The sequence below is a fragment of the Hyla sarda genome, chromosome 2, assembly GCF_029499605.1.
Source record: "Hyla sarda isolate aHylSar1 chromosome 2, aHylSar1.hap1, whole genome shotgun sequence".
In the NCBI taxonomy this organism is placed as follows: Eukaryota; Metazoa; Chordata; class Amphibia; order Anura; family Hylidae; genus Hyla; species Hyla sarda.
In genome coordinates, this window is record NC_079190.1 from 119193618 (window position 1) to 119207022 (window position 13405).

Sequence of the window (13405 nt, forward strand, 5' to 3'; positions counted from 1 at the left end):
GTGACCACGGACCACTTCTCAGTTCCTATGCTATCTGGCTGATGTTTTGGTCACTTTTGAATGCTGGTGGTGCTTTCACTCTAGTGGTAGCATGAGACGGAGTCTACAACCCACACAAGTGGCTCATGTAATGCAGCTCATCCAGGATGGCACATCAATGCGAGCTGTGGCAAGAAGGTTTGCTGTGTCTGTTAGCGTAGTGTCTAGAGCAAGGAGGCGCTACCAGGAGACAGGCCAGTACATCAGAAGACATGGAGGAGGCCGTACGAGGGCAAAAACCCAGCTGCAGGACCGCTACCTCTGCCTTTGTGCACTACCAGATCCCTGCAAAATTACTTCCAGTAGGCCACAAATGTGCATGTGTCCATTCAAACGGTCAGAAACAGACTCCATGAGGGTGGTATGAGGGCCTGACGTCCACAGGTGGGGGTTGTACTTACAGCCCAACACCGTTCAGGACGTTTGACATTTGCCATAGAACACCAAGATTGGCAAATTCACCACTGGCACCCTGTGCTCTTCACAGATGAAAGCAAGTTCACACTGAGCATATGTGACAGAGTCTGGAGACGCCGTAGAGAACGTTCTGCTTCCTGCAACATCCTCCAGCATTACCGGTCTGGCGGTGGGTCAGTAATGGTGTGGGGTGGCCTTTCTTTGGGGGGGGGCCACACATGTGCTTGCCAGAGGTAGCCTGACTGCCATTAGGTACCGAGAAGAGATCCTCAGACCCCTTGTGAGACCATATGCTGGTGCGGTTGGCCCTGGGTTCCTCCTAATGCAATACAATGCTAGACCTCATGTGGTTGGAGTGTGTCAGCAGTTCCTGCAAGAGGAAGGCATTAATGCTATGGACTGACCCACCCGTTTAGGTCTCGCTCCATCCACCAACAGAATGTTCAGGGGTTGGCGGATGCTTTAGTCCAGATCTAGGAGGACATCCCTCAGGAGACCATCCGCCACCTCATCAGGAGCATTCCCATGCGTTGTGGGGAGGTCATATGGGCATGTGGATGCCACACACACTACTGAGCCTTGACTTGTTTTAAGGACATTACATCACAGTTGGATCAGCCTGTAGTGTGGTTTTCCACTTTGATTTTGACTCCATATCCAGACCTCCATGGGTTGATAAATTTGATTTTGATTGACAATTTTGTGATTTTGTTGTCAGCACATTCAACTATGTAAAGACAAAAGTATTTCATACGATTAGTTCATTCATTTATTCAGATCTAGGATGTGTTATCTTAGTGTTCCCTTCATTTTTTTTTAGCAGTATATTTATATATATATATATATATATATATATATATATATACACACATACAGTAGAGACCAAAAGTTTTGACACACCTTCTCATTCAGAGTTTTCTTTATTTTCATGACTATGAAAATTGTAAACTCACATTGAAGGCATCAAAACTATGAATTAACACATGTGGAATTGTATACATAACAAAAAGTGTGAAACAACTGAAAATATGTCATATTCTAGATTCTTCAAAGTAGCCACCTTTTGCTTTGATTACAGCTTTCCACACTCTTTGCCTTCTCTTGTTGAGATTCAAGAGGTAGTCACCTGAAATGGTTTTCACTTCACAGGTGTGCTGGTGTGGAGGAGGAGGTGTGATGGTGTGGGGTGCTTTGCTGGTGACACTGTTGGGGATTTATTCAAAATTTAAGTCATACTGAACCAGCATGGCTACCACAGCATCTTGCAGCGGCATGCTATTCCATCCGGTTTGCGTTTAGTTGGACCCTCATTTATTTTTCAACAGGACAATGACCCCAAACACAACTCCAGGCTGTGTAAGGCTATTTGACCAAGAAGGAGAGTGATGGGGTGCTGCGCCAGATGACCTGGCCTCAACAGTCACCGGACCTGAACCCAATCGAGATGGTTTGGGGTGAGCTGGACCGCAGAGTGAAGGAAAAAAGGGCCAACAAGTGCTAACAAATGCATCTCTGGGAACTCCTTCAAGACTGTTGGAAGACCATTTTAGGTGACTACCTCTTGAAGCTCATAAAGAGAATGCCAAGAGGGTGCAAAGCAGTAATCAAAGCAAAAGGTAACTAGAACCTAGAATATGACATATTTTCACACTTTTATGTGTTAATTCATAGTTTTGATGCCTTCAGTGTGAATCTACAATTTTCATAGTCATGAAAATAAAGAAAACTCTGAATGAGAAGGTGTGTCCAAACTTTTGGTCTGTACTGTATATATACATACAAAGTCATGGCCATTAAATGTTGGGACTCCTGAAATTTGTTCAAGGAAATTAAGTATTTCTCACAGAAAAGGATTGCAGTAACACATATTTTGGTATCCACATGTTTATTCCCTGTGTATGTATTGGAACTAAACCAAAAAAGGGAGGGAAAAAAGCAAAGTAGACATAATGTCAAACCAAACACCAAAAATGGGCTGGACAAAATTATTGGCACCCTTAACTTAATATTTGTTTGGAAAAAATAACTGAAATCAGCCGCATCCTATAACCATCAATAAGCTTCTTACACCTCTCAACCCGAATGTTGGACCACTCTTCCTTTGCAAACTGCTCCCGGTCTCTCTTATTGGAAGGGCGCCTTTTCCCAACAGCAATTATAAGATCTCTCCACATGTCTTCAATGGGATTTAGATTTGGACTTATTGCTGGCCACTTCAGAACTCAAAACGTCAAAATGAAGTCTTGCTTTTTTATGTCTCAGTGTCAGCAGTGGGGTCCTCTTGGGTCTTTAAATGTTGACGGATAGTTAGCGCTGACATTGATGCTCCCTGAGCCTGCAGGACAGCTTGAATATCTTTGGAACTTGTTTGGGCTGCTTATCCACCATCCGGACTATCCTGCGTTGACAACTTTCATCAATTTTTCTCTTCAGTCCATGCCCAGGGAGATTAGCTACAGTGCGATGGGTTGCAAACTTCTTGATAATGTTGGGCACTGTGGACAAGGGCAAATCTAGATCTCTGGAGACTTGTAACCTTGATATTGTTGATATTTTTCCACAATTTTGGTTCTCAAGTCCTCAGACAGTTCTCTTCTCTTTCTGTTGTCCGTGCTTAGTGTGGCACACACAGACACACAATGCAAAGACAAAGTGAACTTCTCTCCTTTTTATCTGCTTTCAGGTTTGATTTTTTATGTTGCCCACACCTGTTATTTGTCCCATGTGAGTTTAAAGGTGCATCACATGCTTGAAGCAATCTCATTTTTCCACAATTTTGAAAGGGTGCCAATAATTTTGTCCAGCCCATTTTTGGAGTTTGTTGTGACATTATGTCCAATTAGCTTTTTTTCCCTCCCTTTTTTGGTTTAGTTCCAATACACACAAAGGGATTAAACATGTGTATAGCAAAACATATGTTACTGCAATCCTTTTCTGTGAGAAATACTTCATTTTCTTGAAAAATTTCAGGGGTGCCAACATTTACGGCCATGACTATATATATATATATATATATATATATATATATATAGGTAATTATATTTTCTATTTGATTGCTATGTGGGTATACTTTGAGACTTTTTACCCTCCATGTTTTTCTTTGTACCATTTTTCTTCTGACTGCTACTGGTCTCTTTTTTTTTGTGGTTTTTATTGTATTATGCATTGTCTTTAAAGGGGTACTTCGGGAAACTAAACCCATAGCCCATCCTTTACCTCACCAACCTATGTATTTGTCTAAATAACATTCATTAGCTATACACAGCAGTTTCCTTCTTTCAGCTGTCACTTACATGCAGGGAGTGAGAGAAAAATGTCTTTCTCAGATCCACCTTGTCTCCTCAGTGAGACCTAGCCCCCTCCCTTCAAGACAACACCACCTGATTTCAGTCTAGCCTAGAGCTCTGGCTCCTCCCCCTCCCCCTCCTGTGTGAAGAGCTTGTGAACTGTGAGAGAAGCCCAGAGAAGATTCTCAGTCATAAACTGCACTTTTCCTGTGTAAATCTTATCACTGACTGCTGTCATTAAGAGCACAGCATGATTTATTACTGGAGGAAGGATAGTCTGAAAGAAAAGACCTGTACAGTGTGTGCTGCAGTGTAAGCATGCACACAGACAGTGAAAGCAGTTGGCTGGCAATTACACAGAGCTGCACTGACTTCTGGGAGTTGTAGTCTGTGCTGTAAGCAACAAAAAAGAATATTAAGGAGACATCAGGGGCAAAAGGAGCTGCCAAAACCACATGAATAACTACAGTGAACATAGAACAGGTATTGTGTGGCTTTGGGGCATTTTTATTTTTCTTACCTTCCCTGGAGTACTCTTTTAATAAAGATTAGTGATTGCTTCCATTATTTTTGTGTTAAGTGCTTTAAGATAGGCATTTTGTTCACACGTATGTGCACAGGACGCCCTTGTTCAGATTGTGTTTGGCGCTTATATCAGTTTACACTCTCTACTCTAGTCAATAAAATTTATCAAAACCTGTCCAGAGGAAAAGTTGCTGAGTTGCCCATAGCAACCAATAAGATCACTTATTAAATTTTTCCGAGGCCTTTTAAAAAATGAAAGAAGCAACTGACTGGTTGCCATGGACAACTAGTCAACTTTTCCTCTGAACAGGTTTTGATAAATCTCCCCCAGTTCTTTTCTGGTTTTCTAAGTTTTAGTGCGCAGATTGTTTCCAGGTCAAAGAAAGGTCAAAGTGCGTAGTAACTGAAAAGCATTTAAGAAAGTTCTTTGCATTAACAGCAAGTGTTCAGGCTCTTTTCATTACACTCATTACATTAATTCTATCAGTCTATCGCCTGCAGGACAGCAATACATGAAAAAGTACAGAAATGTTTCCATTAATAAAATATATATTTAGTTTTTAGCAGATTATTTTGACGTACTGCTCTATGATATGAAAAGATGAAAAACATTTCTCGCATACTCGGATTAATTAGCGGCCTATGAAATATTGATACAAGGCAAGGAAAACATTTTAGGTTGATGCCTCTGCTGCGTCTGTGTGACACGTACCCTTTGGTGCTACCACTGGCAAGTTCTTAGAACTTCATCAAATTGAGAATGGGGCAAAACAGCCAGTCATGCATATATAATGAACCCGAACACAAAGGCAAATGTTGAATTTCTCTGTTTGAGCACTACTCCCAAACACATTATGTTCATTATCATTAGGGATATAGGTTGAACTTGGTGGACTCTGGTCTTTTTTCATACTTATGAACTATGTTGCTATGATTGTGTTAGCTAAAATATCAGATTTTTCTATGTACTTATTAAAAATAAAAATAAAGTTTTATTCTACACAAGAGTCCTTTTCCACATACAGACTTAACCCCTTAAGGACCGGAGGTTTTTCCGTTTTTGCATTTTCGTTTTTTGCTCCTTGCCTTTAAAAAATCATAACTCTTTCATATTTACACCTAAAAATCCATATGATGGCTTATTTTTTGCGCCACCAATTCTACTTTGTAATGACGTCAGTCATTTTGCCCAAAAATCTATGGTGAAGCGGGAAAAAAAATCATTGTGCGACAAAATTGAAAAAAAAAACGCTGTTTTGTAAATTTGGGGGCTTCCGTTTCTACGTAGTACATTTTTTGGTAAAAATGACACCTCATATGTATTCTGTAGGTCCATACAATTAAAATGATACCCTACTTATATAGGTTTGATTTTGTCGGACTTCTGGAAAAAATCATAATTACATGCAGGAAAATTAATACGTTTAAAATTGTCATCTTCTGACCCCTATAACTTTTTTATTTTTCCGTGTATGGGGCGGTATGAGGGCTCATTTTTTGCGCCGTGATCTGAAGTTTTTAACGGTACCATTTTTGCATTGATAGGACTTATTGATCACTTTTTATTCATTTTTAAATGATATAAAAAGTGACCAAAAATGCACTATTTTGGACTTTGGAATTTTTTTGCGCGCACGCCATTGACCGAGCGGTTTAATTAATGATATATTTTTATAATTCGGACATTTCCGCACGCGGTGATACCACATATGTTTATTTTTATTTTTATTTACACTGTGTTTTTTTTTTTATTGGAAAAGGGGGGTGATTCAAACTTTTAATAGGGGAGGAGTTAAATGATCTTTATTCACTTTTTTTTTTCACTTTTTTTTTGCAGTGTTATAGGTCCCATAGGGACCTATAACACTGCACACACTGATCTTCTATGCTGATCACTGGTTTCTCATAAGAAACCAGTGATCAATGATTCTGCCGGATGACTGCTCATGCCTGGATCTCAGGCACTGAGCAGTCATTCGGCGATCGGACAGCGAGGAGGCAGGTAGGGGCCCTCTCGCTGTCCTGTCAGCTGTTCGGGATGCCGCGATTAGCCGCGGCTATCCCGAACAGCCCGACTGAGCTAGCCGGGAACTTTCACTTTCACTTTTAGCCGCGCGGCTCAGCTTTGAGTGTGCGGCTAAAGGGTTAATAGCGCGCGGCGCCGCGATCGGCGCTGCGCGCTATTAGAGGCGGGTCCCGGCTTCACTATGACGCCGGGCCCGCCGTGATATGACGCGGGGTTACTGTGTAACCCCGCGTTATATCAGAAGAGCAGGACCAAGGACGTACCGGTACGTCCTTGGTCCTTAAGGGGTTAAAGGGGTACTCCGGTGAAAACCTTTTTTCTTTTAAATCAACTGGTGGCAGAAAGTTAAACATATTTGTAAATTACTTCTATTAAAAAATCTTAATCCTTCCTGTACTTATTAGCTGCTGAATACTACAGAGGAAATTCTTTTCTTTTTGGAATGCTCTCTGATGACATCACGACGAGCACAGTTCTCTCTGCTGACGTTATTATTATAATAATAACCCTTTATTTATTGTTGTCCTTAGTGGGATTTGAACCCAAGTCCCCAGCACTGCAAGGCAGCAGTGCTAACCACTGAGCCACCATGCTGCCCTTAGCATTCATCTGCTATGCATAGTTGCTAAAATGGACAGAGATGTCAGCAGAGAGCACTGTGCTCGTGATGTCATCAGTGTTCCAAAAAGAAAGGAATTTCCTATGTAGCATTCAGCAGCTAATAAGTACTGGAAGGATTAAGATTTTTTAATAGAAGTAATTTACAAATATGTTTAACTTTCTGCCACCAGTTGATTTAAAAGAAAAAAGGTTTTCACCGGAGTACCCCTTAAATGCCTGATTTGAGTGAAGATATCACAAGCCCATTTACTTGTTCATACAAACTCATTACATTATTGTCAGCAGGATATCGCCTGGAAACACAAGAAGTTTTTCATAAAAACAGCATCATTTTAACTTATACAGAGAGATTACATAAATGACAAATGAGCATTTTATCATCTGTCTGTTTGATTGCTGGTCATGTTTGCACTGGGAAAGATCAGGAAAAAATGTGTAAACATTTGGGTGATCTTTGCCCAGTGTTAAAAAATACCTTCAAACATGAAGATGTTAGATCTGGGTTCAATGGGCAATCCCAATAAACAGCTGTTTAATATTACACCAATTACATACACAAAAGATATGGAAATGGATTGTCTCGCGCTGTGTCAGGAAATGAAAATAATTGCATTGTAGATTGAGCAATGTAAAGTATTTATTCTTCTTCTTGGATACTCACTTCATCAGACAGTAACCTTTGGCTGGATTTACCAAAATAATGATCCAGCTACATATTCACTAACATAATGAAATAGTCCCAGGGCTAAATTATAATGAGGGATTCTAGAATCCTGCCAATAGCAACTTGGGGAATTAGGGAACAGACTTTCTTCCAGAAATGCTGGTTTACAACCCTGTCATAGACAGTGCTTGTAAATAGTATTACTACATATACACTTCATATAGTCTATTGTACAGTCTATTGTACAATGAACAGGATATTATACAATATCTACTATAGGACTCCAATGAAGAATATTATCCAGCATGAGATATACATTGATTGTCAGTAACATAAAAACCATCCCCCTATGTTAGCATCCATCTGAAGTTTGCAACTGAACATCCAGACAGGCCTGTTTATGTGCTTTCATACATATAGGGACCTTGCAGGCGCTGCAGGATTTTAGTCCCTTATGGCATAGTGTGTTACCAATTGTTTTCATGGTCACTATGGTCCCAGCTGCCTTGACAAGATCCTCCCATGTAGTTCTGGGCTGATTCCTCACCGTTCTCATGATCATTGAAACTCTACAAAGTGAGAACTCATGGCGTTATTTTGCATTTCTTCCATTTGTGAATAATCGCATCAAGTTGTGTGAAGATGGTCTTGTGGTCCATTCTATCCTAACTATGTCCCTGGCATGCTTGAATACCTCTTTGTTCTTGGCCATGGTGGAGAGCTTTTCATTTGATTGATTGCTACTGTGGACAGGTGTCTTTTATACAGGCAACAAGCTGACATTAGGAGAACTCCCTTTAAAGAGAGTGCTCCTAATCTCAGCTTCTTACCTGTATAGAATGCAAATCAATTCATAATTTATTTGAAATGCATTTTTCTGGATTTTTCTTGCTTTTATTTTTTTTCCTTCCGTGTATTCTGTTTGTATCCTTTGTAAGCTCAGAACTATGTAGGCTAAAATTTCTAAGGTTGAAGATTTCATTGTTATAGCTGTACTGTACTTGCCTGGTACATAATGTTCTAACATTATTGCATGTTACTAGAATGGCATTAGAAATATGCACATATCACATTAATTACTCATATACATGTAAACAATATGCTTTTTCTGTGCAGTTACATACATATAAACCATATGCTCTTTTTATTTCAGTAGTGGTTCTTAACCACACAGTTGTTGCCTATGTGTGAAACGTAGCATCTGCTGCTCCGCAAAATGAAATGGAAATATCTGAATCGGTCAATGTGGATTCTACAATCAAATAACCTGTAAATTAGTCTGATGGCGGCCAGAAAGCTACTATAAGGAAACGTAAGTGCTGCCGCTGTCAAGGCGCAGAGTATTCACTTGATAAGAAGATTAATAGTGTATTATAGATTCAAGTCTGATTCTCCTCACTCCTATAAAATGCTGGTGAACTGCTAGACGCTGTCAGGGCTAAATTTATGTACTCCCAATGTGATAAATCTGCTATGTGTTGGAAAGTATATGTCTTGTCTGACACTTAATGATAGGAAGTGGATTTCCACATTACCTTTCAAGAAACTGCTCATTGCATTTTTTATTGTGCAAAGAGTATTTCCTAAAATACAGAGCAGCAAAACAGCCCTGACACATCTTCGTAGTAACCATGTGTCTGCTGCGTGTTTATAGAGAATCCATTCCTGACATAAGCCATTAGGTGCTGTGTGTTAAAGCGTTCTACCATATGAGTTTCTTTAATACAGATGAAACCAGTTATTACCCTGTCTGACCTATTGTACACGTTCTTTTGTTCACAACATAACTGGAAGCTCCGCCAAATGACTGCATTGCTAATGTTGTACTAATGATTTCCCATAGTGGAGGTTATTTACTAATCTGCACAGAATAGGATTCTGCCTTCTGATATGAAGGGCAATACGAATCAAAATCTTGGAACTCAAACTTCCAAAGTGTACATGCATATTACGGTCTTTGAATGCACTTGTCTGTGCAGTTTTAAAGCAAATACTAGATGTGGATTTAAAAAAAAAAAAAAAAGAGTAACTTTCTTATATAATTTGTTTCACTAGTCACTCCATGCTATGGCTTTAAATAACGGCATGTCTGCTTCTAGGCTTATTCCTCCTGTGCTTGTCCTTTATTTGTGACAACACCCGGACCAATCAGGGGACGTGGATGACGAACCAATTACACCGACCTTGGTGTCCACGCCCTCCTTAGGGGGGTTATATAACCTCAGTCAGTCTGTTACACATTGCCTGTGTAGACATGTTTATCTACATTGGCTCCTGCTCTTGTGCTTTGTTATATTATACCCTGTGAAGTCTGACCTTGACTTGAGACCCGACTTTCCTTTGTTTTTTTTAGTTTGTACTGCGCTGCAATCTAGATTTCACACTTGTCTGACTTCTCTTTATCTGTCTGTTTGTTCATTCCCTGTGTTATGTTATTGCTCCTTGTGCCTATTTAACCCATTGTTTCCTGACCTGCTCCCTGTTGTCTGTACAGTGTTTGTTTGATTGTATGGGATTTTGCTATGCCCCACACTTAGGCATAGTAGAGACTGGCACCATGGCTGGGGCCCTCCTATTAAGGAGGCGGGCACCCTAAAAGGCAGGGTCAGAGTTTTGGGTGAGCTCAGGGCTGCACTTATCCCAGCTGGATGTGACAAAAACAGCATGTGTGAAAGCACACTAATGCAGCATTGCTAATGTCCAGTATAATCTAATTGGAGAGCAGCTGATCGGTTCTGTATACAAATGTAACCATTGTTAAAGATGCTGTTACGCCGAGCGCTCCGGGTCCCCGCTCCCCCCCCCCCCCGGAGCGCTCGCAGCGTATTCCTGTTCGCAGCACCCCGGTCAGACCCGCTGACCGGGAGCGCTGCGATAATGTCTCTAGCCGGGATGCGATCCGCGATGCGGGACGCGCCCGCTCGCGATTCGCATCCCGGCCCACTTACCAGACTCGTTCCCCGTCTGTTCTGTCCCGGCGCGCGCGGCCCCGCTCCCTAGGGCGCGCGCGCGCAGGCTCTCTGCGATTTAAAGGGCCGGTGCGCCACTGATTTGCGCCTGGTTCTAATAAGTGTGTTCACCTGTGCACTTCCCTATTTAACCTCACTTCCCCTTCCCTTCGTTGCCGGATCTTGTTGCCATTGTGCCAGTGATTGCGTTCTTTGTATGTCCCAAGCCAGTGTTCCAGACCTCTTGCCGTTGCCCCTGACTACGATCCTTGCTGCCTGCCCTGACCTTCTGCTACGTCCGACCTTGCTCTTGCCTAATACCTTGTACCGCGCCTATCTCAGCAGTCAGAGAGGTTGAGCTGTTGCCGGTGGATACGAACTGGTTGCTACCGCCGCTGCAAGACCATCCTGCTTTGCGGTGGGCTCTGGTGAATACCAGTAGCAACTTAGAACCAGTCCGCCGGCACGGTCCACGCCAATCCCTCTCTGACACAGAGGATCCACCTCCAGCTTGCCGAATCCTGACAGATGCATTACTCTTCTCCCTAGGTACACAATGCTATTGGTGTATAGCATGCCAAGGAATGTACATAAATAAGCAGGGACTCCTGTAAAAAAATAGGCTCCCTGCTCCTGTACTCCAAATGGTGAAGCATACAGAATTCTATGTCTCGCTGTTCACTTAACATTTGCTGGACTGGATGCCAAGCACCTTAGTCACAATGTAGTGAGAGAACGGTGATATACACAGCATTGCTGCTCACCTCTGGGCCAGATGACAACTTATTTAAATTTCACTTGTGGTCAGGTTTGGTACTTAACCCCTTAAGGACGCAGCTCTTTTTCACCTTAAGGACTGAGCCCTTTTTCGCAATTATGACCACCGTCACTTTACGAATTAATAACGCGAAAACGCTTTTACCGAATATTCTGATTCTGAGATAGTTTTTTCGTGACATATTCTACTTTATTTTGGTGGCAAATTTTTGGCGTTAATTGCATCCTTTTTTGGTGAAAAATCCCAAAATTTCATGAAAATTTTGAAAATGATGCATTTTTCTAAATTTAAAGCTCTCTAATTGTAAGGAAAATGGATATTCCAAATAAATTTTATTTTTCTTCACAAACACAATATGTCCACTTTATGTTGGCATCATAAAATGGACATATTTTTGCTTTTTGAAAAAATTTGAGGGCTTCAAAGTAGAGTAGCAATTTTCAAAAATGTCATGAAAATTGCTAAATCTGAAGGGACAGATGTTACAGAACTACAACTCCCAGCATGCCTGGGCAGTCAAGGCATGCTGAGAGTTGTAGTTTGGCAACATCTGGAGGGCTACTGTTTGGGCGCCACTGTAACAGTGGTCTCCAAACTGTGACCCTCCAGATGTTGCAAAACTACAACTCCCAGCATGCCCAGACAGCCTTTGGCTGTCTGGGCATGCTGGGAGTTGCATTTTGGCCCCCCTATTGGTTGCCACAGTAAAGATCGATTCACTTTCAATTCCCCCCCCCCCCCCCCCTGTCGATTCCCTACCTGATCAGGATCCTGCAGGCTCCAGCGAAGATCCCAGGTCCCCAGGCATCTTCTCCTGCAGGTACGGCCTCCATCTTCTTCCCAGAGCCCCTCGACATCCAGGGGCGGGCAGAACGGGGGGTTGCCATGGCAACCCCCTGTCCTGCGCTGCCATTGGTCAGAACTCCGTTCTGAGTAATGGCAGGGGATAGGAGTAGATCGCAGCTTTGCGACCTCACTCCTATCCTTTAGGCTGATCGGGGCTGTTGCTGACAACTCCGATCAGCCCTATTTTCCGGGTGATCGGGTCACCAGAGACCCGATCAGCCCGGAATTGGAGAAAATCGCATGTCTGAATTGACATGCGATTTTCTACGATCGCCGACATGGGGGGGTCTCAGGACCCTCCTGGGCGATGTGCCAGGGTGCCTGCTGAATGATTTCAGCAGGCATCCGGCTCCGGTCCCCAACCGGCTAGCGGTGGGGACCGGATTTCCCACGGGCGTATGGATACGCCCTCGGTCCTTAAGGACTCGGAATGCAGGGCGTATCGATACGCCCTGTGTCCTGAAGAGGTTAAAAAACTGACCATAATGAAAATGATGTTTTATGCATTAAATTTTTTTAGAAAAGAGTGACCTGCCTAAGTGTGGGGGTAGTAAGGGGACAGGTAATTTTGGTCTCCATGTTTAAGTTCATCATAAAACTTTATAGACACACTAAGTAATATTTCTGCCTAACATTGCTCTAATGGTGGCACAGGTGACATCATGCCTACAGTAATAACATGGTGGCTTACTTTAATAACAAAATCCCCAAACCCCTATTTTCAAACAGCCTACAGGAATGGATTATCTCCTATCTAAATTGAAGGTCTGCAACGGATTGCGTACTGTCTGGGACACGTGGCAAGCCTAGAGATATTTTGGAAGCAGATGGCACAGACATTTTCCTTCAGTATCACACTCTGACTTTTTCAATTACAAACATAATGGTTCTTTTCCACAAGATAAAGACCATGTCAAATGTGGGGTTTTAGTGTGTTGAAGCAGTCATTTCCATGAATTACTAACAGGCGATCAGTTGCATTTACTAGATCATTTTTCCCCAATGCATCATTTCTGGTTTCTTCATCTAAGCAAGTTCTTTTTAACCTTTTCAAATCAATTAAATATGATTCCTGAAGGAAGGCTGGAGATTTGTAACTCTGTGACACCGGTGTAAAATGGAATGGATTTCTATGAATACAATTTATTTACCTTTATAGGAATCTGACAATGGAGGTTTTAAAAAATGCACATTCTCAATTCAGGGAAGGTATTAACAGCGCACAAAATGAGATTTCTAGGCATATTTCTATTT

The 13405-nt window shown here is 41.9% G+C and overlaps 1 long non-coding RNA gene across 1 annotated transcript in view; it reads left to right on the forward strand.

Moving 5' to 3' along the window:
* The first annotated feature begins 4070 nt into the window (after positions 1 to 4070).
* Positions 4071 to 13405, forward strand: part of LOC130355355 (uncharacterized) — a 33755-nt gene continuing 24420 nt past the window's right edge. Inside the window, exons 1-2 of the long non-coding RNA XR_008888486.1 lie at positions 4071 to 4226; positions 8733 to 8891. This is a non-coding gene — a long non-coding RNA (uncharacterized LOC130355355). The remainder of the gene's footprint in view (positions 4227 to 8732; positions 8892 to 13405) is intronic.